The sequence below is a fragment of the Desmodus rotundus genome, chromosome 12 (assembly GCF_022682495.2).
Source record: "Desmodus rotundus isolate HL8 chromosome 12, HLdesRot8A.1, whole genome shotgun sequence".
Taxonomy (NCBI): domain Eukaryota; kingdom Metazoa; phylum Chordata; class Mammalia; order Chiroptera; family Phyllostomidae; genus Desmodus; species Desmodus rotundus.
This window is the reverse complement of record NC_071398.1, coordinates 14,886,670-14,913,434: the sequence shown is the minus strand read 5'-3', so window position 1 is coordinate 14,913,434 and position 26,765 is coordinate 14,886,670. Positions and strand designations below refer to the sequence as shown.

The window sequence follows — 26,765 nt, the reverse complement described above, 5'->3', positions numbered from 1 at the left end:
ATAAAAGATGCCAGAAAAACCGGAAAGTACTGCTGTAGCTTTAATCCATGAAGAATGTATCCTGCTGTTGTACGAGATAAAGAAACATCAATAACCAAATCAAACCAAAGCAAAAATAACACCCTAAAGACATGTCTGTGAACAGACTTCTGATCTCAAAATGAACAAAAAAAAAACCCCCCAAACAAAAACAGAACAACTTTGTGTTTACATGTACAGAAAATAGGAGAAACCAGAGGAAGTTATTGAAATTTGACCACCTTAAAGTAAAAAAAAACCCCAAAAACTTATAAAACACATCGAACAAAAAACAGTGAACAACAACAAAGCATTTGTAGCATACATGACAAAAGATTAAAAACCTTATTACATAAGTAATTTAAAATTTTGTAAGAAAAAGATGAACACCAAAAGAGAACGTTGGGCAAAAGACACAAATAGATGACTCAAAGAAATACAAATGGCAGATGAATTATCAAAACTGTATCTCCTCAATACAAGAGGAATACAAATTAAAATAATGAGACAGCATCTTAACTCTATTAAACTGCTAAGGTTCTTTTAAAGGATAATCCCCAATGTTGGTCATAGTGCAGTGAAATCAGTAAGGTAACTGGTGATATGAATCAAGAATTTTTAAAATATTCAAACTGTGATCCACTAATTGCACTTTAGACCTTACACTCAGAAATAACCATAGATGAACACTGAGACTATAAGGACAATATTAATCAAAGCAAATGATAATAACCTAAAAGCAAAACCATGGGGGAATAGTTAAACCTGGTAAATGATAATACATCCACAAAATGGAATACTATGCAGACATTAAAATTCATGTTTTAATGTAAGAATATAAAGAAAATTCTTGTTCCATATTTAAAACACAAAGAACAAACAAACAAAAAACAGTGAAGGCAGTGAATAGATGTTACCTGAACAAATACATGACGTTTCAGTTTCCCAGAATTCTAATCACAAGCGTTAGGTATATTTTCCCCACAAAAATGAATTTTCTGATAAACTACTAGACTTCTGTAGGATGAAGGCAACAACCAGTTTAATAGAACCTGGTAACTAACCAAACCCAAGGAAAAAAAGGAAAATTAAGAGCCAAAAAACAAACAAAACCCAAAAAACAACAGAACAGCTTCCCAGGCTGGTCTCCCTTACTAGTCTATCTGCCATATTGCTGCCAGACTAAATCTTCCTGAAACAACATGCAAAAAACACGTGATGGTTGAGACTTACCGAATCAACTCCAAACTCCTTGTCTTTGCTCCCAGACCTCTGTCCAATCTGTCCCCATCCTCTCCTCCACCCACCTTTGGGGTATCTTCCATACAAATGCCTACTACCTTGTCCCCCACCCCGCTCAGCTCAAGTCACTCCCTAAATCAGCAATTTTCAACTGTTGTGCCACAAGCATTTTTAAAACATGCAACACCTGACCTATTTATTTAGTCAGGGGCACTGACCTCTTTTCCATTAGATTGTCAAATAAAATGCCAAGAACTAACACAACAGTAGCTATCCGGTGTGAATGAATCAAAATTATACTTTTTTTTTTTTTTGTCAGATTGGCAAAAAACTTACTTTTTTGGTGTGCTGCAGAACTTTAATAGTTTGTGTGTCATGAAATGAAAAAGGTTGAAAATCACTGCCCTCAAGCAAAGTCTCTTCAACCTTGACCAGTGCAGACTGACTTCAAGTTTGTTTTGTTTCCATTGTTAGTCAATTGCTCTATGTCTGTGTCTGCTCCCCAAATAAACTTTTAGCTTAAGGGTAAGGGCAGGCACTGCGCCTTTTACTTCTGCAGCAATGAATATAAAACAGTGTGAGGTGAGCAGCAGACACTCAATGCTGGTGCCACTGTCATATGAAACACGCACAAGGGGCTCCTGAACATGGCCAGAGCAGGAAGAACATGGAAAAGCAAACATTGTGTGCTAAGCAGAAACTTAACTGTATGAGTTTTTCTTTCTTTCTTTTTAATAGTAAATATTTATTTAGAAAATTCTCTGTCCATTAGCTGCTGAAGGACTGTACTCAGGTATTTTTCCCCCATTAATTTTCTTGAAATTTAATCTTTATTGTATTTTTTCCATTACAAGTTTACTTTCTTTATTGCTGTGTTTACTCATTTCTTAAACAACAAAAAAAAGAAGTCCTAACACAATTATAGGTTAGATTTAAAAAAAATCTTGCCATGTAAAAGTTAACTGTGAATACACTAATTTTTGAAGATGTTTAGACTTAGTAATTTATCACATTATATGGCTATATAGCAAATGTGCCAGGTTATTTCCCAAAGGAAAACAACCTTTAATACCCACCACTGCAGAGGTTAGTTATTTGGGGAGATTGGTTCTTATAAAGTATACATGTACAAAGAATAATACATATATATATCGAGATATAAGACAGTAGAGGAGGACAATTTCCAGGAGTCTATTTTATAAATAAAACCACCACAGCCTTTTGTTTAATATACTAGTAAAAACCCCAACCTATTTCTGGAGCACACCAGAAGACTGTCTATATTCCTGGCAAGAAACAGTACCTACCCTTAATTCCCCATGAGCTTCCATAACCCAAAGCCATTCTGAAATGGTCTAACATGAAGGTCATCTAGCAAGGTGCCTGGTTCACGCTACTCAATATAAACCATCAAACATCATTAGAAGGAAAAGAGGAAAGGATATACCGTGTAGCTTTATCTTTTTGAGATTTTTAAATTAGAAGAATGTTTTTACCCAGACGACCGAAAAATTTAGTTCATTATAGACTGTAGGAAACGTTAAGTGCCATTAGGACAAGAGGGGAAAAAAATATTAAAGATAATCAGTTTCCCCTGAGAATAAAAGGAAAAGCTAAGTGACTTTTATTACACGCAGGCACTAGTCAAAAAGAATAAAAATTATTCACCCTTCTCAAATGAAAGTTAGTTTTAAAGTCAAGTAAAGTAACCGTTTTACTCTGCTATTCCTGAAAATATATACACCATCATCTTATTAATCACAACCATTAATAGCCTTGAATGAGTATCAGGAAAGTTGCAGACTACAATAAAGAACGGGGAGGAGCTGGGTGGAGAGGATGACTCAGTCTGAGAAGCAGAAAAATATTAGCGACCATTTACTTCAGGGTGACAGGAAACAGAAGCAGCCTTTATCTGAAGTAGCACTTACCTACTCAGTCACAGGTAACCCTCTCTTCCCTGTTCTATGTCATTAACATTTAACAGTTGGGAGGTTCATTTTTTGAGAATTATTAAAAGGGAAATAAAATGTCTTCTAAGTTGAGAAAACTTAAGAGCATCCCAGTCTTGTTAACAATCCCTCTCCCCATTTGCTAATATTAAAAGGTAGTCAAGCCCTAGCTGGTGTGGCTCAGTAGACTGAGAGCCAGCCTGCAAACCAAAAGGTCACTGGTTTGATTCCCAGGCAGGGCATGTGCCTGGGTTGCAGGCCAGGTCCCCAGTTCAGGGCATGCGAGAGGCAACCGATAGATGTTTCGCTCACACATTAATGTTTCTCTCCCTCTCTGCCTTCCTTCCTTCCCCTCTCTGTAAAAATAAATAAAATCTTAAAAAAAAAAATGGTAGTCAAAACAAAACAATTATTCTAACAGCTACTTGAAAAAATATATTTAAGGAACTTTGAATCTAGGAAATACCAATAAAATATTTGTTACAGTAACAGTGAAACTACCATGGAAGGAGGTGAAAGAGTTCTTTTGCTACAATGAATAAGAAATGCTAAACCAATAATTCTTTCACTAAAAAGTGCCTGATGCCAGGCACACAGAGATGAATTTCCTTTTAATTACTTGAAAAAAAAGTCCTAACTGCACAGAGCTCAGTTCTCAGGAAGCTCCTCATCTGGCAGGGAGACAGATAAAACAAATAGAAGCTATATAGTGTGATAACTGCTATAAAAGGGGTTAACATACTTCACACCATCCTGGCACAAAGAGTGGCTTAAGTAGGTGAAGGAGAATTTTAAGGAGAGGAACCGTGAAAGCTGACCTTCAAGGGTGAGATGGTCACATGCTTAGAGCTAGCTATATACTTGATGGGATAACCTACTTAGCCATTAGCTTATATGTACACTTAATCTAGAAGTCACTAAATCTGCAAATATCTACTACTGAGAACAGTCAAGAACAAGACCAAAAAGGATTCTGAATATATAAAACAAACATTTCAAAATCTATGCCCTCAAATTTACAATTAATTTGTCTCTCACTCAATTTACTCTATGTTAGAAATAATTCAAACAATGGGAAACAGGAGGAGAAATGAAGCATTAGAGGCAAAAAGCTAAGGCCAACAATAAGGGATTGCTGCCCTTAAAGGAACAGATTAACACCCAGCAATAAGGAAGTACCTGCCTAGTAATTTGAACTTAATATAGGGTGTCAGAAAGCTTCAGTACTCCTTCCTATTGTATTGGGTCCCTGTTTCCCTTTAAAAATTACACAATACAGCCCTGCCTGGTGTGGCTCAGTGGCTTGAATGCCACTCTGCAAACCGAAGGGTCACTGGTTCGATTCCCAGTTGGAGCACATGCCTGAGTTGGGGGTGTGCGAGAGACAACCAATCAATGTGTCTCTAGCACACATCGATGTTTCTTTCCCTCTCTAAAAAAATAAAATCTTAAAAAAAGACTCTAAAAGGACTAGTGGACATGATGAACAACAGTGTGGTGACTGCTAGGGGTAGATGGTGTAAGGGGACTAAATGGTACTGGAAAAAATATATAATTAAGATTTAAAAAGTTAAAAAAAAAAAGAATCTAACTGTGTTACAGATGTATGATATGACTTCATTCTAGAGAGTTGGGGGAAATTTTACCTAAGTAAGTTAGAAAATGAGTAGAGGCTGTAAGACTAAGGACTAAAGAACTATACATAAGCACTGTACTGTAGTTAATAAAGTTGTTTCCTATGGAGTTCAGGTTAACAATTCTGATACCGCTATACACGTATACTAGGACTGAACAAATAGCAAATAGATGATGAACAGTGGTCAAAGAGTTATAATTAAAAGTATAACCTTGAACCCTTCTTTTGTGATGTACCAAAGACAAAAGCAGAAATGAGGACTAACTCTTTCCATATGGTCATGTTCCATTATATTTTTTTGCTTCTGTATTGAAAACTTGGTTTTCCTTCTCTGCATATTCCCTACTTAATCTACTGAATTTGTACTCCCCCTTAAACACAAGTACTACAAAACCAAAAGCTTGGCTTTTCCAGTGAAAATCCAGGCTTTCGATAATATTGCTTCAGCTAAAAGTTTATAGATAAATTCAGGTAGTAATGCATTTCTTGGTTCTCAGCTATAATTATCCTCCCCCAAACAAGGGAAAACTCAGATAAGCAAGAATATAAACCTATAGGTTTTATATAAGCATTCTGGTTTACACCATAGTCTCCTCCATATATATATGTACATATGTGTATATACATATTTACACTCACATGAAAGATCACATTGTGCACACTATTTGATAATCTGCTTTCTTTATGTATTTCTATATACAATACATCTATGTATAATATAATGGTTGCATGACAAACTATTATATAGATGCATCAATTTAAGCAGTCCAAATATCATTCTTTCCAATTTTTGGTAATTTTGCTTTATTTGCATTTATAAAATAACTGTTATACAAACTAGCAAAAACAAAGAAGAGTCACCCCCAAACCTAACCACCCTATCACTACTAGTTTATTTTGTTTTGACTAGTGTTTTGATGTCTATTTAGCTTTTCCCCTAGGCATTCATTCATTCATTCAAACTTATAGAGCTCTTGCTATGTGCCAGGTTTTGTTTGGGTTTTTCTTTACTTTTTTTCCATAACAATTTGTTTTTTTGCAGTGAATTTAAAAAAAAGATTTTATTTATTTATCCTAAGAGAGAGGGGAAGAGAGGGAGAAAGAGAAGGAGAAAAATACTGAATCGTTCAGTTGCCTCTTGCGCATGCCCTGATCGGGAACCAGGCCCACAACCCAGGCACATGTGTCCTGACTGGGAATTGAACCCGCAACCTTTCACTTTGTAGGACGATGCTCAACCAACCGAGCCACACCAGTCAAGGTCGTACTGTATTTTTAAAAAAAAACCTCCCATAAACATTTTGCTGGTTAACAGTCTTCTCAATCAGTGGCTGATTGTAAGTGGCTGTAGAACACTACTCCTAATATGGCATGTGACCATGTTTACTACCTATTTCTCTACTGATCAACAGATTTTCTGATTAATCAAACTCCCTCATTTGTAAATCCCAATTTAATTCATTTAATTTCTGTATTGTCTGGTGGTCACCCGTTTGGTTTAATGCAACATATATGAGGGGGACTCCAAAAAACCCCAGAATTTATTTATAAAAAATTGTGTATTTTATTCTTACATGTTTAAACTTCATTCACCTTGAAAGTACTCTCCAGTTGATGCAATAGACCTAGCGAGACTTTCTTTCACTGCTCAAAACAGTTTTTGAACTCATCGATTTTGATGCCTTTTAGTGCTTCTGCCTGTTTTTGTTTCACCTCTTCTGCATGGACAAAACATTTCCCTTTGAGGACTTTTTTCATATGAGGAAACCAAAAGAAGGCTGCTGGAGCGAGACTGGATGAATAGGCAGGGTAGGGCACGGGGGTCATGCCATTTTTGGTCAAAAACTGCTGAACACTCAGTGCAGTGTGGGCAGGTGCACTCCTAAATCACCCATCATAAAAAGGGCAAAAGCTTTCAGTCTTAAAAAAAAAAAAATCACGGAAGCAGCTATATATCACATTATAGTTACAAAAACACAGTTGATCCCTGAACCACATGGTGGTTAGGGGGACTGATTCTTACACAGTAGAAAATGCAAGTATAACCTTTAACTCTATAGTCAGCCCTTCCCACGTGTGGATCAAAAACAGTATTTTTGGTCTACAGGTGGGAACACGAAAATACTGTTTACAATCCGTAGTTGGCAGATATGGATATGAAGGGTCCACTGTACTTACTGAAAAAATAAAAAAATAAAAAAATAAAGTCTGTGTATAAATGGACCTATGCAGCTCAAAACTGCATTGTTCAAGGGACAACTGTACATATTACCCCCTAACAACACTTCATTAACTGCCATAAGCCTGTAACAAGGTAGACCTGTCATTTTACAAAATGAGGAAAGGGCACGAGGAAGTCACCCAAGGCCATATAGTTATTGAGATGCACAGCTCAGATCTGGTGGCCTAAAAGGATTAAAATAAAAATTAATGCTTCTTTTATATTTCTTGATACACCTAGATGAGGGGGTTTCTCCTCCAGAAAGCCTTTCCCAACATCTTTCACCACCTCTTTTAACTGACCATTCCTCCCTGCTCCCTAGACACACTTTTATCAGAACATCAGTAACACTTATTTACAGATCTCTTGCCCCATAGTCTAATTTCCACCCTCAGGAAAAGAATCTTTAAAAGAGAGAGAGAGAGAGAGAGAGAGAGAGAGAGAGAGGAAGGGAGGGGGAGAGAGGGAGAGAAACATCAATGTGAGAGAGAAATATCACTGGCTGCCTCTTGTATGTGCCTGGCCAGGGACCAAACTGCAACCTAGGCATGTGCCCTGACCGGGAATCAAACCCGCAACCTTTCACTTTGCGGGATGCCGCCCAACCGAGTCACACTGGCCAGGGCTCTTATTCATCTTTGAATCCCCAGTACCTAATGCTATGCCTGGCACAAGGCAGAAAGGTAAGTGTTTACAGCATGGAGCGAGCACGTTACAAGTGTTCAATAAATACTGTGTTTCTCTATATAATCTGGGTTAATCCAATTCACGTCATTTCAGAGAAAGTCAAACTTCAATATACATAGAACCAATTAGGTTCAAGTAGGAAACCTCTATTCAAAGAACAAACATTATCAATATAGAACATGTAATTTTTAAGTGCCACTTACATTAAGAGGAGTACATTAGTAACAACACTTAGTAATAGTAAAACACACAAAACAGTTAAAAACAAATGCTTTTGAATAACCTTAGGAGTTTTAAGGTCCATAGCTTAGAATTTAGCCTTTTTATTATGACTCTGACTACTTAAGAAAGGGGTCGGGGAGAGCAAAAATCAGTATAAATTGTTAATTATGCTTGAATTAACATGCTATGTTTTCAAAATTGCTTTATAGAATTTGCTTTATAGTTTTAGACCCGATTTCGTTCATTGCTTCTTCTTTCCTTTATACAGTATTTCTGACTTGGTTCGGTTATCCAGAACTGCCCACCAACTGAGCTCTTGCGCACGTCACACGTGGAGGAATATGCAAGCGAGCGAACAAGCACCATTTAACACGATTTAATATAGAAACATTCCACAGTAGGACACTACGGGAACAAAATAAGCTGCTGGATGGTACGGCTGTTCCACAGCTCTAAAGCGCTGCTCCTCAAACGCCTCCACTGCAGCACCTACACGAAGAGCACTTCCCACTACAGACACGCACGCCCCATTGTGTTGTGTCATCGTAGACAGTCAGACAGAGTAAGGGTGCACCTTCTGTTCCTAGAAATATACATACTTGTTTCAATGTAAAAAATTTAAAATTACTTACCAGTTAAATTATTTAACTCACTGCCCCTCAATGAGCACAAGTGAAGCTCCAAGAAGATGGGTCATGCTTATCTTGTGGCTTCAAGTACCCCGGAATCATATCACTTTGTACCCTAAGGGTATTCATATCCCAATTTGAGAAACAGGGATTAAACTAGTCACAACACTTAAAAGTGACCGACATGTTTCAATTTCCCAAACTCTTAAGTTTAGTTTTCTCAACAGCTCCTCAAATCAGTATTGTTTCTCTTTCAGCAGTTCATGAACATGTACTATGTGTGTCAATAACACTTCCAGAAGAACCTGCAGAGCACGAGTTACTCTGGAATGACAGAAAACCAGCACAAAGACCTTGTCCTTCCTATCTATGGAAGTAACAAGATGCCCACTTGGAAAATAGAGATCTGAGAATAATAGAGCTTTCACTCCTGTTCCCTTCCTCCATTTACTTGCTTCAGGCATAGCTTGTAGAAAAATCTTAGTAGTCACTTAGATGATTTATGTTGATCTTAATCTCAGCATTTGTAATTCCCACCTCTATACTCCTTTCAGCCAATACACAAGTGCCATTAAACAATTTCCACATTTTCTGGGGGATTAGAAAGAAGTCCTTTCTGGTACCCTGAGAAGATGTAATTTTCACACTCAGAACCCTACTTCATTGTTTGTGAGATCCCAAAGCCTAGCAGACTCTGACATTTAGGAAAAGCCTATTTCAAGTTCCCTGCAATGTTCACTGTATTTTATAGCAGAAATTGTAGGCTAAAGTAAATTTTAAGTGATATTTTCAAATGTTAAAAGAAAAAATATTAATAATGACTATAACTAACACTCTGCAAACATGGGTCATTAGCTAGGTTAACTTAATTAAGACAATTTGAATTTTAATCCAGGATACCAGATTCCCCAAGAACGGGATTTCATCTATTTGTCCTCTTTAAGATTACAAGTTGCCACAATAGACTTTTGAGATCATTTGCTAAGAGCCAAAATATAAATTCCAAAGGTTTCTACAACATAGCACCCACCATTTCCTGAGGTTTTTCTATGTACAGGCTCAAAATGGTAGAAATACTTTATCCACATTCTCAATTCCAAGAATAACCTCTGAAATTGATGCTACTCTCTAACAAATGAGAAACAGAAAGGTTAAATAACGTCCTCAGTGTCATCCAGCTGGTATATGGTCCTGCAGAGTTTCAAACTGAGGACTCTCTGATCACAAAGCCTGTTATGCCCTCAACCACCCACCTTCTTGCATCTCCTATGCCCAAGAATGGTCCAACAAATCCTTCAACTTTAGGAGGGTTTTATTACTATTTCAAAGACCAAGAAATGAAAATAACATTTACCTCTCCGTGGCTGCAAAGTCAGTTTGAAGAGGAAACACAGAACCCAGATCTCAAGCCCTTAGTCAGCAATCTGTCTACTAGCGCATCTTGTTCTTCCACCCCAGGTCTGTGACCATTCTAAAATAAAGCACAAATCACTTTATAAACATTAAATACACATAAATCCACATATAGTATGAAAGACAAACAGAGCAAAATGAAGACTGACAAAATTGGGAAAAAAATAAAATGTCGTCTTACTAATTGGGCCATTCCATAAATATCTATGAAGCCAGTAATAAAATAATCAGCTATTTTTTTAGACATTTGCTAAATATATAAAGGACTAAAGATGTATGATTATCAGAATAGCACCCCACTGAGCCACTGCAACCAGTAATGGCACATATACAAGGTCTGTCTGGAAAATGTCCAACCATTGTTAATATAACGAGAATGGTTTGTGCAGCATCAATGTAGCCTGACAGCCAAGGAGAGTATACTGGATCGTGCTTGCGAACAATGAGGACTTCATTGTATGAGTCAGTGGAGGTGGTAGTCACCGTTGAGTGAGCATATGTCCTGTGTGGCTGTCTCATTCAAAATGACAGAGTGAGCAACAAATCTGCATCAAATTTTGCATTAAGCTTGAAACTATTCGGATGATCCAGAAGACCACAGGCATGGGCAATGGTGATTGACAGCTTCATCACCACCACATATCCACTCATGCATCATGTCTCATGTATTGCATCTCATGCAGTTTTTTTGGTGACATATCAAATCACCCACGTGACTCAGCCCCACTACAGAGCAGATTTCACACCCTGAGACTTTCGGCTTTTCTCAAAACTAAAAACACCCTTAAAAGGGAAAAAATTTCAGACTGTGTGGATAAGATTCAGGAAAATACAACAGAGCAGCTGATGGTGATTGGGAGAACTGTGTGAGGTCCCAAGGTGCCCTCTTTAAAGGGGACTGAGTCATCATTGTCCTATGTACAATACAATGTTTCTTGTGTCTTCTTCAATAAATGCCTCTACTTTTCATAGTATGTGATTGTATACTTTCTGGACAAACCTCGTGTATTTATCCAACTACCAAAAAATTAATCCTTATAGATACAGTAATAGTCCTTTAACATTTTATTTCCTTATCTTTACAAATACTAGATTTACTGATTAAGTTAGTTGCACCACGAGTAAAGACTATTGTTCAATTTAATGAGATAACTATGGTGGGTGGGGAATTCGCTGACCATTGAAAATTCTAGAAGCACAGCACTGAAATATTTTTTAAGTCAAATAATGAAATACCCTTTTTTGAAGTAAAAATAAACATTTTTCTCTTTAAATTACACATGAATGAACTGTCAAGCTTCAAAGGCAATGGTAGAGTGGAACTTACCTGGGGGGAAATAACTCCCAAGTGAAATGAAAGAGCTAAATTTAAATTAAGAGTTTTCAAAGAATTTGACCTAAGATGTATAGCTAACAGGGAATCCAGCTCATAATTAACTAAAGCACACAAAACTAAGCTGATAGAATACTTTCTTAGATGAAGCTGAAGAAAAGTCTTCTCTGATAAGAGGCAATTTAAAACACAGGACTAGTGTGTTTATTGGGTTGGCCAAAAAATCCATTTAGTTTTTTCCATAAAATAAAAGACACATTTTTTCTTTTCACAAATAACTTTATTGATTTGGACATTCTGAGTATGTTGGCTATCTCTCACTATTGGCTTCTAGTGGCTAAAGGCCAGGGGTGCTGCCAAACATCTTCCAATGCATAAGACAGCCCCAAAGTAAAAATTATTTGACCAAAATGTCAATAGTACCAAGAAACTTCACAAACCACTTTTGACACATTCGATCAACTACAACAGATTTTCCATATACTGCACAAATCTTTTTTTCCCACATTTCAGTTGCATTTTTACCTTTCTTGATATAATAAAACATGCTGAAAATGTTGCATATTTTCTTCCATCTTCAATATTAAAATGGTGACACAACAGTTCACCAATTTGTTTTTTTTTTAATGCACGCTGATAGGACAGCTGTCACAAGACAATCTAACAAAATTCAAATGAAGTTAAAGACAACTAAGCACTAGTAAAGCCATCGTATGGAAAAAACTAAATGAACTTTTTGGACAACCCATTAGTTCAAGAAACACTTCTGTACTGGAGTCAGTAGCATACCTCAAAGGGAATGAGAATTTATGCCCTTGAAAATTCTAAGGATAACTAAAAATGAGGATCAAGTGTGGAAAAATTACTACTCTTGAGGTATATGGCAATAATCTATATGCAATGCCACATCTCTGCACCAAATATTAACCACTGAGAAAATGCGCAAAGATACTGCCAGGAAAGATCTGAAGACAATGACGAAAGAAAGTTTAGGAATGTTTAAACAAATATGGTATGCCAAATCTCTCTCTATATAATTATGAACCACGGTCTTCAACGTTATACATTATTTGCCACTATTATTCTTTCTAAACCTGTATGCTCTTTCTCAAATACTAAGTTATGACAATTCTGGGACCTAATTTTTGGCAAAGGAGCCTGAAGTCATCTGAACCAAAATAGGTCGGTAAGGTAGATAGATGGTCAAGTAGGTTTATGGTTAAAAAAAGGAAATGGAACCTATAAAGCAGATGATGTGAGTTTAATGCCAGTAGTATCCTTGAAGTTAAAAAAAAAAAAAAAGTCTCTAGAGGTAACTTTCTGTCAGCAAGCACCACGGTGCAAGGCTCTGCCACAAGACTCCTCCTCAGGGCACTTGTCAGCCACAGGTGGCCTCCACCACTCTGAAAAAAGTCCCCAAGCCACCCAGAAGTCTTATGTGGGTGCCCTCATTTTTGTGTGTTCTTTAAAGCAAAATCCTATGCTTCTTAAGGATAACTTTTACAGCTCCTAAATCTTATATTGGCTAAACAAATTCTTAAAATAACTTTTACAACTACTCTTAAATAACCAGTATTTGCCTATGTGGAAAACCAGTTACATTGTAATCTTCCTCGTAATACTGATTTAAGTAGTAAGTTCCTTTGGTTAACCTTATATCGTCACTTTATTCTCTCTGTACATTTACTTTTCCAATAAAAACAAAGTATGAATCTCGACATATGGGAAATCTCAAAGGACTGCAACCCTGTGGATAAGGTCTGTACCATTAAAACAGCATAAATGATGTATAAAACTAAGAAGTTAGTGGCTGCATATGGCACAACTGAATCAAGCTAAATATGGTCTATGGAGCACAGTGCTAACCTGGAAAAACAAGCTTTACTCCTGGCTCAATTACAGACTTTCTGGATTTTAATTTTCAACCTGTGTGTATCTAACTTATTAAGGAAAATATACCACCTGCCATACACAATTTCAAAAGGAAAATAATACTGAAAATCACAAGAATGCAAAAAAACCTACACAAATGGACTAATATATTAGACAATTAATGAGGTTCTACCCCCAAACCTGACACTCCTTCAACACCACTGCATTTAGTTACTCAGCGCAGTTTTACTGTGGCGGCGGGGGAGAAGGAACATCTTGTCGGGTTCGGAAAGGGATGGTGAAAGACTCTCCTAGGGAGGCAGATTGCTCAAAAACCTACAGATTGAAATTACACACAGTGGACCAACAACTTTGCTTAGCACCACCAGACTTTTAATTTCCTCATAAACTTAATGTAGCTCTTTTAAAAAAAGTTAATCAAGACTTTCTTCTCTCCAAAGCAACCAGAATTGTTACACATCAGCTGAACTACCATACTATATTAAGATATTTGAGGAAAGAGCAAAAAGATTAAGTATGCGAATGTTTACTTAATTCTGAACGCAGGGCTACAGGAAGTGTGCTACTAAATAGTAGTTACATTGGGCGTAGATATTTATAAACCAACTGCTGCTAGTGACCCAAGATTCAATTACAACATCAACCCTCAGATTTCAGCGTATGGGCAAATTACCAGTGGAGTCAAGAATAAATTCATTCTGCCCTACTGCAACTTTAGATCGGGTTGCCGAATCCCCGAGAACTGCCTTCGCCTAGCCCTAAAGCATCAGGTACTAAGTAATGCACTAAGTTAGGGTCAGGACACATTAAAGCACGAGGGAAACTCAAGGGTCGCCTGCCTAACTTGGCCAGCCCATAATCCCGAATTCAGGAATTTGTCACGTCACTTGAGATCAGTGTGAAACGAAGTTTTGATCCCTTTGAGATCTCTTAGCGCACAATCAAGCTATCACTCACTGTAAGAGGAGTCCGACCCTGGCTCCAGAAAAACTACTTGGTCTGTAACTCGTGTCTTTTCCGCTCACCGTGGAGGGCCGCACCGGTAGGGTCCGACAAAGAGCCGGGGCACTAGTTTAGGGGCGCAGCGGGGCCCGGCGGGGGCGGCGAGCGCGCGTCCCCCCGCCCGCTCAGGCGGCGTCGAGGCGCGAGCAGCTCAGCCAGCCTTGCAGAGGGAGCTCTCGGCAGCTCTGGGGTCCCTCTGCTCGCAGCAGCGCCGCCTGCGCCACTCGGTGGAGACGGAGACCAGCGGCGACGACGTGCGCACTGGGAGCGACCGCCGAGCAGCCTCACAGGGCGGCCGGGTAGGTGCTGGGGACCCGGCGGGCTGGAGGATGGGCAGCCCGAGAGGCGTTGGCCAGGGCCCGACACCCATACTGCACGGAGACCGGGCTACGCGCGCGGCGACAGTGAGTTGGGGGCCCTTGAGGAAAGCGGGCGCGTAAGCCGAGGCGCGGAGATCGCCTCTCGGCTGAGGCCACCCGCCTCGGGTGGGGCGGAGGGCAGAGGGCGGGCCGCGGCAGGGCGATCGGTCGGGCCAAGAACCGGTGTCGAGGGCAGAGACAAAGGAAGGAAAATGGAGTCGCTAGCGCGCGGGCCTCTGTCGCCGTCGGAGGCCCAGCGCGCCGCCAGGAGGAAGGCCTAGCGGGCGGGTGTGTGTTAGGGGGGGCCGGCCGGGCCGTGGCGGCGACGGGCAATGGCGGCGGCCGCGCCGCAGCAGGGACGGTAGAGGGAGACAAACACCCCCCGGCGGCGGCGCTGGCGCCGGGCTGCAGCCAGCGCCGACCGGAGCGGCCCCATCGTGACACCTAGAGGCGGCCCGCGAAACCTCCTCCACCCGGGGCCCCCTTACCTCCGCGCCACACCCCCCGCAGCGCCCGCTCCGCCGCCGCTCCACCGCTCCGGCCACCTGGCGTCCCCGGCCAGCTCCGCGCACCCGCACCGGCCACCGCGCCGCCGCTGCCGCCAAAGAAGCAGCTCCGCGCACGGTTTAATCGCTCCACAGGCTCGGACACAAAATGGCGGCGATGCGGTGCAGTGCGCCTGCGTCGGCGCTGCCGGGGCCGCGGGTGCTGATAAGGGAAGGGACGGGTGGGGGGGCCGGCCGGGCGACGAGTGGAGGGCGGGGGAGGAAAGGTGAGGGGAGGGGTTGGCGCAGGGCAGCATGGGAGGCGGCCCCGGGCGCCAACTTTCAAAAGCGGGCGCGATGGCGTAACGGAACGCGCCGCGAGTCACGTCACGCCGCACGCGCCCTCCCGCGCTCTCGCCCGGTCGCGCGTGGGCTCAGCGGGCGCCGCGACGTCCGGTCTCCCGCTGGGTGGGGCTTCTTGGGCGGAGGTTGTCGCTTGTAGGCGGTCCGGGGTTTCGGGGCCTCTCAACCTGGGTCCTTAGCTGCAGCCTCCGGCCCTGAACCCGTAAAGGACGTGGAGGGTGTTTGAGGGAAGCGTGTGTGGGGCTAAGTGGTGGGGCAGAGGCGGTTCTTGGGGCAGTCCCCGCCCCAGTCTCCACCCTAGCCTTGCCCGCCCCACTCTTCGAGCGCCGCACCCCATCCCGCCCAAGTGTAAGGCCCGTCCGGTCCTCGCGAATTCTCATCTCAAAACAACTCGGCTTCCGCGAGCGACAGCGAGAAGAGCTGTTTTTGACCAGCAGCTTTTGGGGATCTCTCTGCCCTGGAAGAGGGCTTCCTCCTGTCCCCAGGCCACCTCAGCCCGGATAGGCCGGCGGAAGACCAGACTTGATGCTTTGACACGATCATAGCAGTGGTCTTCTCCCGAAGGGACTTTCTGTATGTGGCGCGGTGTAATTCTGTATTTCAGAATGTGCGTTTTTTGTTTTTGCCCTGGGGGCTGACAAATTTTCTGTGGGCGGAGTCCTTCAGCCGCTCCAAGTGCGGTCGCCCCTCCCGATCCCCAGGATGCACCTGCGGACTCGACCCGAGCGGGATGAAGTTGACTGAAGACTGGATACTCTGGTGGCTCCGCGAGGGGAGACTTTGGTACTCTCGGGGATCTGACTCAGGAGTGTAGTCTCAGCTCCCCTAGATGTGGATAACAAACGAGCCTAGCGTGAAGGGGACAGCTTCTGCTCCATTGTTTCTATTGCGAGAATACTGCCCCAATATTGACAGGTTTGGGTTTTGTTTTTTGAAAACGGTAATTAGGAAACCTGGATTTTTTAATGTAAAATCTCCAGATATTTAGATGTTGGCAAGTAAATTAGATGTTTTTAAACTGTATGTGCTGATTAAACCGCACAGGTGGTTTAATCTGACGTAAGGGAAAGAGCGAAGAGAAGTTCCCGTGTCAGACACTAGGCACTCCAGCATTTAGAGAGAGAGTAAAGGGAGATGGAGAGGGAGCAGCCAGGAAGGCAGAAGGAAATCCACAGTGTTGAGTTGGGGAATTTAAGAAGGTTTCAGGTAGGAGGGGTGTGGTCAGTTGTGTCTAGTGCTGCTGAGAGGTATACTCGGGCTAGAGATATGGTTTGGGTTGGTCACCTTCGAGATCACGGAAGAATATCACTGGTGGCCTTGGCTTGACTCGTGTTGGTAACTCAGAAATCTGGACATGACTACAGCGGGTTGAGGAGGGAAGGGGGAAAGTGAGGAAATAGGAACTGCACATGTAGACAACCTGAGAGTTTTTCTGTGAAGGGAGCCAAGAAATGTAGGGATAACTAGAAGAATATGGGATCGAGAGAGATGTTTTAAAAGATGGTAGGGTTCTAGAGCATGTTTTTGTGCCATTGGGAGGAGTACAGTAGAGAGAAGGCTTACTTGACCTAAATAGGAGTGGAATCCATGGAAGGATGTACAGAAACGGGGAGGATTGACCTTGTATAGGAACAGGATGCTTCCACTGTGATAATCAGGGTAACTAAGGTGAAGGTGATGCAAATGCAGGGGAGAGGAAAAGCAAACTTCCAGCTTTCCTAGTAGGACTGCCTTGCCAGCATTGGGTATCCGTTTGAAGTTTACGATCATGAGTTTAAAGTTAAACCAGTTGTCCCAGTGTGTGGTTTTTCTCCAGCAACATTCAGCTGCTTGGGTACAAACATTAAGAGGGATAATTTGGTTTCTCAACACCAGGACCCAAGTTATCTGATTCTTCATCTCAGGCACTTGCCCTGCTGATTAGTCACTATTCTAGAAATATGTGAAATATTGTGAAAATTTACGTGTGACCCCTTTTCTATGAACCAAATGATCCTAATTGTCACTTATATACACACCCTAAGACTCAAACATAGAGAAAAGGGAAACTTGGAGGAAAATTACCTCTGGAATATTTACATTTTACATATTCTACAGCCCTCTACCCCGAACAGCTCCTGGTAGCCTTTAGGAACTATGTGCTAGAAGCAACAAAGCTCACTTGCACTTAAATTGTTAGCTTCTTTTTCTTGCTAGTCTCTTTAATAATCTGGTTCGTTCACTTTTCTAAGGTTTTACTTCAAACCATCTTCCTTATCTTTAAGCGTTAAGTACATCTTCTAAGATTTTAATGTGGACAAATACAAGGCAATGTATTTAGATGGTGAAAAAAACCCTCAATTTATATTTCCAGTTATATTATAACTACTTTGGTCAGAATATTTGTATTCCCTCCTATGTTCGTATGTGGACATTCTGTTGCCAGATGTGATGGTGTTAGTAGGTGGAGCCTTTGGGAGGTTCTGAAGTCATGAGGGTGGAACCCTCATAAAAGTGATCAGTGCCTTTTAAAAGAGGCTTCATAGAGGTCCATAGCCCCTTGCACCATGTGGAGTCACAAACAAGAAGGTACCAGCTATGAACCAGGAAGAGGGCCTTCTCCAAAATGTGACCATGTTGGTGCTTTGACCTCAGTCTTCCCAGCCTCCAGAACTATGAGCAGTAAATTTTTGTTGTTTATAAAGCACCCAGTCAGTGGTATTTTGTTACAGCAACTAAGACAACTATATTTATATTATATCAACTATAATTACAACTATACGACCTCTGAGTCATCACTTAGAAGCCAGGAATGGAGTCTAAGTGGCCTTGGAGCCTGCTGTCTGAAGACAAAGATCCCATGTGCTGTTCTGACACAGGGCTGAGAAAATGCTGAGGATCACTAGGAAGGAACAAAAGGAAATATTTTCTTTGCCTTGTAGGAAATTGTGATGTGTCCTACTTTGTGGAATCAACCAAGGAACAGAAAGCCAAGCCAAAAAGAACTTTTCAGCCTGGACAGAAACAAGCAGGGAGGGAAAAGTAATATGATGAGAGCCTGTGAAATAGTTAGGATGGTAAAATTAAGGACAGGTTTGTTCCCTGCAGTATCACACCAGACTACCTCACCAGTGAGAACTTTGGTGATTTAAAACCACTCGATCTAAGGAAGTGTTCTTTCCATGGACTGTCTCTTAGGTTGTAGACCATAAGAGTTCAGGGCATTATCGGCAGAAGGCTCTCAGCTCACCATGTGGCATCAGTGAAGTCACCATGTTCCAGGATTTGGCTCTCAGCCTCACAGATAGGACCAGAAATGTAGCCTGTATCCTGAGAGTGGACTCCTTCCTTAGGGGCTTGGTAGGTTCATAGGAACTTGGTGGATGAGCAGAGTGATGTTTTACTAAGTGGCAGGTGGACCAGTGCTTTCGTGCTGGCAAAAAGTCTCTCTATGGGAGAGCCTCCTGGGAAGCCAAATTACTAGAAAGCTTTGGTGAATGGTTAATTAGATGCAGAGATGTTAGTTATATAACTGAAATGTTATATAACTGGGTGATGGAGTCAGATTGTCTGGCATTTGAGTCATGTCTTAGCTTCTTACTAGCCATGTGATCTTGGGTGAATTACTAACAACTGCAGGTTTCTTCTCGATAAGATAGGATGATAATTATACTTCACATAGTGGTGAGAATTAAATGAGACAATGCAAGTAAAGCTATTCACATAACCCTAGGCACCAGTAATCATACAATAAATCTATGGTATTGTTTTTTCCCACTATTGTTATTATTTCTTTTATGCTTCTTGTTACCCTCACTCCCAAATCTACTTTTGATAGATACAATCTTTCTAGATTCGTTAATAGAATCAGTTACTGTGTCAGCTTTCCTTAACCTGGGAGCCATTCTTTCTGGGGAAGGTGTACTTTGTGCTATAATTCTCGGGAGAACAATTATATTTCCAAGAACTTCCTTGCTCCCACAAGTTGCCCCATAAAGCTTGCAATAATCATGATTGTTTGTGGGGTTTTTTGTAATTACTCTCTAAGTAGGAGAAACAAATGAAGGACAGATGAAGTAACAGTGGGCGGGAATCTTCCTGCCCACTTTGGGGATAAGACCTAAAGTTACACCTGAATACTCCTGATGCCTCTGTGTCTATTGGGGGCATGTGTGAGATAGAATCCAATTCAGCAAGCATTTATTGATCACCTACCGTGTTCAATTCCCTGTTCTAGGCACTGGGGGTATGAAGATGACCCAAGATGTGTTTCCTGCCCTTGAACTCAAAAGTTTAACTGGTCAGATTGGTTAGAAAACAACAACAAAGATTAATGCAATAATTGTTATGGGAAGAAATGGACCAATACAGAAAGGAGCAAATCATTCCCAGGAGTATCTTGTTTCACCTGGGAATTAACAAGCAAGGCAAAGGCGTACAAAGTGAAGAGTCATAATCAAGGGTATAAAAGGGCACAAGAGTGTTAGGGGGGCAGCAAGTCATCCCATACAATTTGACTAGGCTTTGAATGTCAACTACCAAGGCCAACCACTTCCTCCTAACATTTTAAAGAGCTGCCCTGCTATACCATCTTCTACCAGATCACAGGATTTTTTAGCCTTATTGATGTATGCTTTTTTCGGACCCCTGTACAAGTCTTTTCATTTTTAACCTCTCAGCTCAAATTACTGCTTTCTAAAGTCGAAATGACTCTGTCTAGACCCGAATCCTGTGAAGTAGGATATAGGGAAGTAGGTTACTTTTGTTTGTGCTCTTATCTGCCTTTTTCAGACAGGCATTGATCATTCTTTAATTATCTCATTTTGCAAAACACCTTTTCATGCCTGCCCTTTTAATTGATGTTCACAGCTCTGTTTGAAGAGCCAGAAACAGTTTTGTCCCGAAGTCAAGAAAGGGAATACTTGCTCAGAGTCCTCCAATAACTTGTTGGCAAAACCAGAATGAGTACTCACACCTTCCAGCCCCGCCTTCTGCCTGTTCTTTCCCTGGCTGCCCAGAACTCTTCACTGTCAGATACAGCCCCTGGGTGTGACTCTTTAGCTCAGGGGCTGCTTCGGGAGGGGAAGGGAAGGGAGGTCGGGCTCTGGGCCTCTGCTCCCCCACCCTCCCCCACTTCTCCAAATTGTATGTGATTTGTTCAGGGGAAAAAATGGTTTCTGCCCCTAAAATAAGTTGGACACTACTGCCTTAGACCAAAGGAAGGCCTTTAATGATGGAAGGCAGATAACAGGTATTTGGAGTGATGACATTAATGTACGAGTATGTCCAGAAGAACCAAGACCCAGGTCTATGCTTGAGGCTAGGTAATACTGGAGATAGAAGGTGTCCTTAGTCCTCAAGTACCTTATATTTTTCCTTATATTAGTCTGGGCGGGCCACATGAAATTTCATGAGCATTAGTAGGTAAAAGTCAGGGATGGAGAGGCAGGTAAAAGGTATGGACTACAGGTGTGGGAGGAACAATTGTTCCCTGGACATTGCAGTAGTCATGAGACTTCGCAGTAAAGCATGACGCTCAAACTTCTGCCTGTCGCCTACAGTCTTCTCTTCTTGCCCCAGATCTACATATCCAGCTTCTTCCTGGATACTTCCTCCTGGATGGCTCCTAGTCCACCCTTATGACCTTATCATTCTCCTCCTAACCTGCTTCTCTAAGGTTCCCCCTTTTCAATGAAAGATACTTCCATCCATCCATCCACCCATCCATCCATCCATCCATCCCGTAGGCCAGAAACCTGGGCTTCATTCTTTCATCTCCTACATCCTATCAATCACCAAATGCTGTCTATTCTGCCTTCAGAACATCTCATCATGCTAACCTCTCCATCCCCACTGCCTCCACCCTAGCCCAGGTTCCTATCACTTCTCTTGACCGTAACTGTGCTCCCATCACAGTGTCTTCGTGCTTCCACACAACTGCTTAAGTGACCTTTCCAAAGCAGAGATGTGATCTCAAAATTCCCCTGCTTCAAGCTCAAGGATGGCTCCCCAGTGCTCTGGCAGTAAATTCCAAGCTCTTCAGCTGCTCCGGAAGGCCTCTGTGACCAAGCCCCTGATCACCTCTTTACCTTCATTTCTAACTGCCCCCTCTTACCCTGTGGGTTCAGTTTGTTTGCCTCCTCCACCAGTCTGACAGCTCTCACTGTATTGTGCCCCAACCAGGCTTCCCTCCCTTTTCTTAATTGGGATCCCAGTGGTGCAGGTGCACTCTAAAGAGCCGTGCCTTATGGGGGACTGTGGGGAATGTTTTGAGTGTCCAGGCTTTTTCTGCATCGAACATACTCGAAATGTTTTCAGGTTGTGTTTGAGATAAGACCAAGACATCACTTAGGGAGCTGAATATAGGGAACCAAGAGCTAGATACAAGTTTTAGAGGTATCATCAAAAGCTAATCTTTGTCACCTACTGTGTATTTGGCCTTGGTTGCTGGGGATAGTCAAAGCAGATGCAGCCTAATTAAGTAGAGAATTGCCTGGAACCTGTGTTAAAAATACAGATTCCCTAGCCCCACCCCAGACCTCTGAATTTGAATCTCCGGGGAAGTTCTCAGGTGACTCTTCGTACTGGGTAGGCTGGAAAGACCTAACCATATTTCATTTATAAGAAATACCTAGAAGAGGGAAATCTATGGACAGAAAGTAGATTAGTGGTTACATCAGGGTGGTGATGGGGCCGGGTGAGGTGAAGGCCTGGGGATGATAGCTAAGGGGTGCAGTTTCTTTTGGGGTTGATGAAAATGCTCTAAAATTGCTTCCAGTGATGATTGCTCAATTCTGTGAACACGGTAAAAGACATCGCACTGTATGTCTTAAATGGGTGAATTGCATGACCTGTGGACCAAATCTCAGTAAAGCTGTTTTAAAACAGGTAAAACAAAAAACTTGGATCAACCTCCATAAGGGACTTGGGTGGTGCCTGTAACCTAGTAGCATAGTCAGCAAATACTTATGGATATATACAGGGTAGGGCGTAAGTAGGTTTACAGTTGTTTGTATGGAGAATGTATGATAATTAATAAATATGATCCAGGAATATACTCTGTTTCATGTACTCACAGCTGTAAACCTACTTTTGCCCCACCCTGTACACTGGAGGATACAAAGTAAATGAGCATTTGCAGTAGGGTGTGATTAGTATTATATTAGGGAAACACAGGCTCCCGTGACAGCCTAGTGGAGGGACAGCTTCCGGAGGAAGTCTGTGATGTCTAGATCGAAGCCTGTCAGGTGAACAGGCATTATTAGCAAGACAAGATGAGGTGTAGGAGGGGTGGACCACGCTTGAACAAGTGAGCCCTGCCAGCGCTTGGTGAGGCTCTAGTGCACTGTGAAAAGTTCGGTGGCAGAAGTGAGGTGGGGAGGGGAACAGACTCAGAGGGCTTTGTGAGCCAGGCTGAGGGGGGTGGAATTTTCCCCGGCAGAGAGCCTGTAGTGGTAGGTTTATGTTTTAGATATCACTCTGACTGCACTGCGGAGAATGGATGGAAGCAGCGTGCGACAAGGGGCAGGAAGCCTATGAGGAGACAGTTCTAGTGTCTCCGTGAGAGGTCAGCGTGTCTGAATCTGAGTGCTGTCAGTGGGGAAAAGAAGTGGATAGAATTTAGAAATATTTAGGACACTTTTTTTCTTTATTTTTTTTTAAATTGATCCTCGAGGATATGGTTATTGATTTTAGAGAGGAATGGAGAAAGGTGGAGGGAGAAGCGGGGGGAGAGAGAGAGAGAGAGAGAGAATGAATGAATGAATGAATGAATTTGAGGCATTTAGTTGAGAGGATTCTGATGGCTGGGATGAGGGGACAGAAGAAAAAGTCAAGGACGAGGCTCACTTGTGTGGCTTGGGTACCTGGGTAGTTGGGAACCCCAAGAGCCCTGGAGGAGAAACAGATTTGGAGACTTGAATGTGATTTGGGCCATGCCGTTCAAAAGGAGGTGTCCAGTCAATCAGCAGGTGGGTGTGGCGGTCTGGAGGAGCGGAGAGTGCCATGTACAGTCACTGGCACACAGCCCCAGCGTATAGAGGGACGATAGAGGCGTGTGTGCAGTGGTTCAGGGAGTGTGCGTCAAGAGCAAGGGGGAAAGGGTGCAGAATGGATTTCTGTGGAGTGCTATTTATTTGTAAGGTGATGCTTGAGGAGGAGATGGAGGAGGAGGTTTTAAGGAGATTCAGAGGAAATAGCTAGAAACGTAGGTGTTAGCTACAGCAATTCATCTGCTTACTCAGCTGCTGTCAGTCAGCATTTATGGAGGGTCCGTATGTCCTGGATGTATTCAGAGACTAGTGAGACTTGACTGTTGACATCAAACTTCAACCATGGCCGTAACCCCATTACAACCTTCTGAAGCAAGAGGCCACTGACAGTCTTACTTCCTTAATGGTAGATTGCACTTCCTTAGCAGTTCTCTAGGCCCTGGAGTCCTCCCCAAGGCTATCCTCCTATATTACCCGGGCCCAAAAGACCCAGGCCCAGCAGTCAAGCCTTCTGTCCATGGGGGATGTATGACCTGAATAGGCCACTCCAGAGCTGGTGGGGGTGAGGGGTGGGGGCAGAGGGTGTATGGAAGGAAAGGAGGGAATGCATCATATGCCTAGGGTTCAGCAAATTGTACCCACATACCAGGCATAGAAACACACGAGAAAGGCACCCCCGCTCTGTGGGTGAGACATAGAAGCAGTCCTCTTCCCATGTGCCAACCCATCTGCTTTTTTGCCTTCACAAACATGTGTTTTCTTCTTTTTTGTTCTCTGCAGCTTTGAATACATGAGGAAGAAGAGTGGGAGACAGGAGGAAAAGTAAGATTGGAAGAGGGAAGGAGGGGAGTGTCGGGGGGAGCATGCAGTGGCCACAAACAATAAATCGGATCCTGGACTACTTCAGCCTGGCCCCTTCTTTGCAGTGCGCGCTTATCAGTTTCCCCGCAGAAAGAGCACCAGCGATGGTGGCCTAGGCTTGGCTGTGGCCTTGATGGACTTGGTGATGGAATACTTCTCAGTGTGTCAGAGGCCTTGGAGTCCCACTTCCTTCTGCCCCCCGCCCCCCACCAGGGGCTTTCACAGGCTACACAGGACAGGTGGGCACAGGCTTTCCCTGCCCTTTAGCCTTGGACTCTGGGCGGTATCGTCAACCTGCGATCAGCTGGGGCAGCAGGCTCCTGACTGTCTGGAGTGTGGGGTGGCAGGAACGAATGCGTCCCCGAACCTGTATGACCGAAGGGTAGAAGTGGGGGAACAGCTTTGCCCTGTGGGGAGACCTGTGGGAGACACCTGTGAGGCTGTGTGTGTTGGGAGAGGGGAGGCTTGCACAGGAGGGTGGGCAAGGGCTCTCTGCCCTCCACCGTCTCACAGACCTGGGCATGGGCCTGGACGTAGGAGGCCATCCAGCCTGACTTCAGGTCACTGAGGGAGGCTGTTGAGGGGCCACTGAAGGGTTGATTCACCCTCTCTAAGCTAGGTAGGCTTGATGGGGCAAGGCACTAAGGCTCTTTTTGTCTTGGCTTTGACAGTCTTTACCTGAACCTGGCTGTGCTCACAGTGCCCACCCTGACCCTCACCCTTGGCTAGGGCTGAATGCTAGGCTGTGGCCTTAGGACCCACCTTGTAGAGGACAGAAAGTTAGGGGCCCTGTCCATCTCCAGCACTGGCAGTGATGTAGGGCCACTCAGATTTTCAGTGACGGTCCCAGCTGACCCCTGACTAGGAGGGTTTTTCCATCCTACATCTGCCTAGGCTGTCCTCTCCTGTGGGTTGAGCAGTGTGAGCTCAGGCTGGTCCCATCACCAGCCTGCACTTTCCCAGGACCCGGTCAGCCAGTGTTTACTTCCTCTTTCCCCATTACACAGGCTACGCTCTGGATGCAAGTGGACAGTCCTGCCCTATCAGTGGACCTCCTATGCGGCCCCAGGGGATTCTAGGGCTGGCTTTGGACTGCAACCCTCCTGCAGGGGACCTTAGGGCCGGCCCAAGCTGTGGCCAGCTTTAGGTGCAGGCTTGGTCTCTATCACTTGTTTGCCTTCTTCACCCTCTGCCACCCACCACCCGAAGAAGTGAACTGCACACCACCATCCCTCCCATGACACCCTTCAGGTAGAGAGGGAGCACAGAGCTGTGCCGATGTGCTGAGGTCCCCCTGCCTGCCCACAACCCCACCCGTCTGGAATGAGCCACCTGCATCCACACACAGGTGTTTCCTGTGCTCCTTCCTGTTGCCGTTTTTTTTTTTTTTTTTTTAATTTTTTTCTGCTCAGCTTGGCTTCCCCAGCAGGTGGTTAAGAGTCAGCCAAACCTCTTTATACACAGCTCTAAAACACTGGGGGGGGGGGGGGCAGGGCTCCCTGGGGATCTGGGTCACCCCCCCCCCTCCCGCTGCCACACACACACCCAGGAGGGACTGTTGGCACCTCATTGGCTCTGCCTGAATGCAGGTGCACACGTTCCCCCAGTGTGTCACACGGCCATGCTACCACCACAGGCACTAGGACACCGGGGTGGAGGGCCAGTTTCTCCAGCCTTGGGTGTGGGCCTCCCTTAGGCCCTCCGTAGAACAGGCCTGCCATCCTGAAATCCCACCCCACCCTGAAGTTTCTCCCATGCAATTCAGCTTTCTGCGGCTAACACGCTTAATGTTCCAGGCAGCTCTGGGGGGAGACAAACCTCCCTGGAGCCCTGCTTCCTAAAGCAAAACAGGTCAACAGGCTGTGGGGGCCACAGGGTTCAGTCAGGTTTGTTATTACAGATAGGCGGCTCCGGGAGAGGAGAGGAGGGACTTGCTATGTAGGGTCAGAGGGCAGCCATCTGGGTCTCCTGCCTCCCAGGTTCTAGCTCTTCCTTTCGGCAAGGATCTCCTCTCTCTCTCTACTACCCAGGCCTCAAGGAGCTCCTTGTGCTCAGCTGCCAGTGCTGAAGGGAAGACCTAGAAGCCTGGCATTCTCTGAAGGGGTTCTGCTGCCCCCTGGTGGCAAGAAGCTCCAGTCGCCACCACGCCTTTTTTCCTCCTTGCTTCTTCCTCTTTGCCTCCTGGCAGCAGGGTGCCTGCTAGCTGCTAGGGAACCATTCCCAGGACTGGCCCCCTATTTAGGCCTTCTCCAGACCAACTTTGGCTCCAGCCTGAGCCCCCAGCCTCCAGGCCCAGGGCACGCCCAGCCAACAGGCTGAGCCTCCTCAGCAACATGCCACCACCCTTTTCCTCTGCTCCAACCCCACTTCCAGCCTCTGGGCTCTCTCCCACCCAGATTTCCAGGGCAGAAGCACATGCCGTCGTCACAGTTAGGAGTGTGGGCACACTGGTGTTGGAGCCAGAGGGTCAGGAGTACAC

The 26,765-nt window shown here is 43.8% G+C and overlaps 1 protein-coding gene across 3 annotated transcripts in view; it reads right to left on the bottom strand.

Moving 5' to 3' along the window:
* The window catches only part of CTCF (CCCTC-binding factor), a 41,622-nt gene extending 26,328 nt beyond the window's left edge, over nt 1-15,294 (bottom strand). Inside the window, exons 1-3 of one of the 3 annotated variants that reach the window (XM_053916133.2) lie at nt 15,096-15,294; nt 9,962-10,078; nt 8,611-8,722 (exon numbers count right to left, since the gene is read on the bottom strand). The gene's annotated coding sequence lies outside the window, so the exon portion shown is untranslated. Of the gene's footprint in view, nt 1-8,610; nt 8,723-9,961; nt 10,079-14,271; nt 14,504-15,095 lie in introns of those variants that run through there. The other 2 variants (XM_024556204.4, XM_053916134.1) reach the window with 2 other exon arrangements.
* Between the last annotated feature and the right edge of the window lie 11,471 nt (nt 15,295-26,765).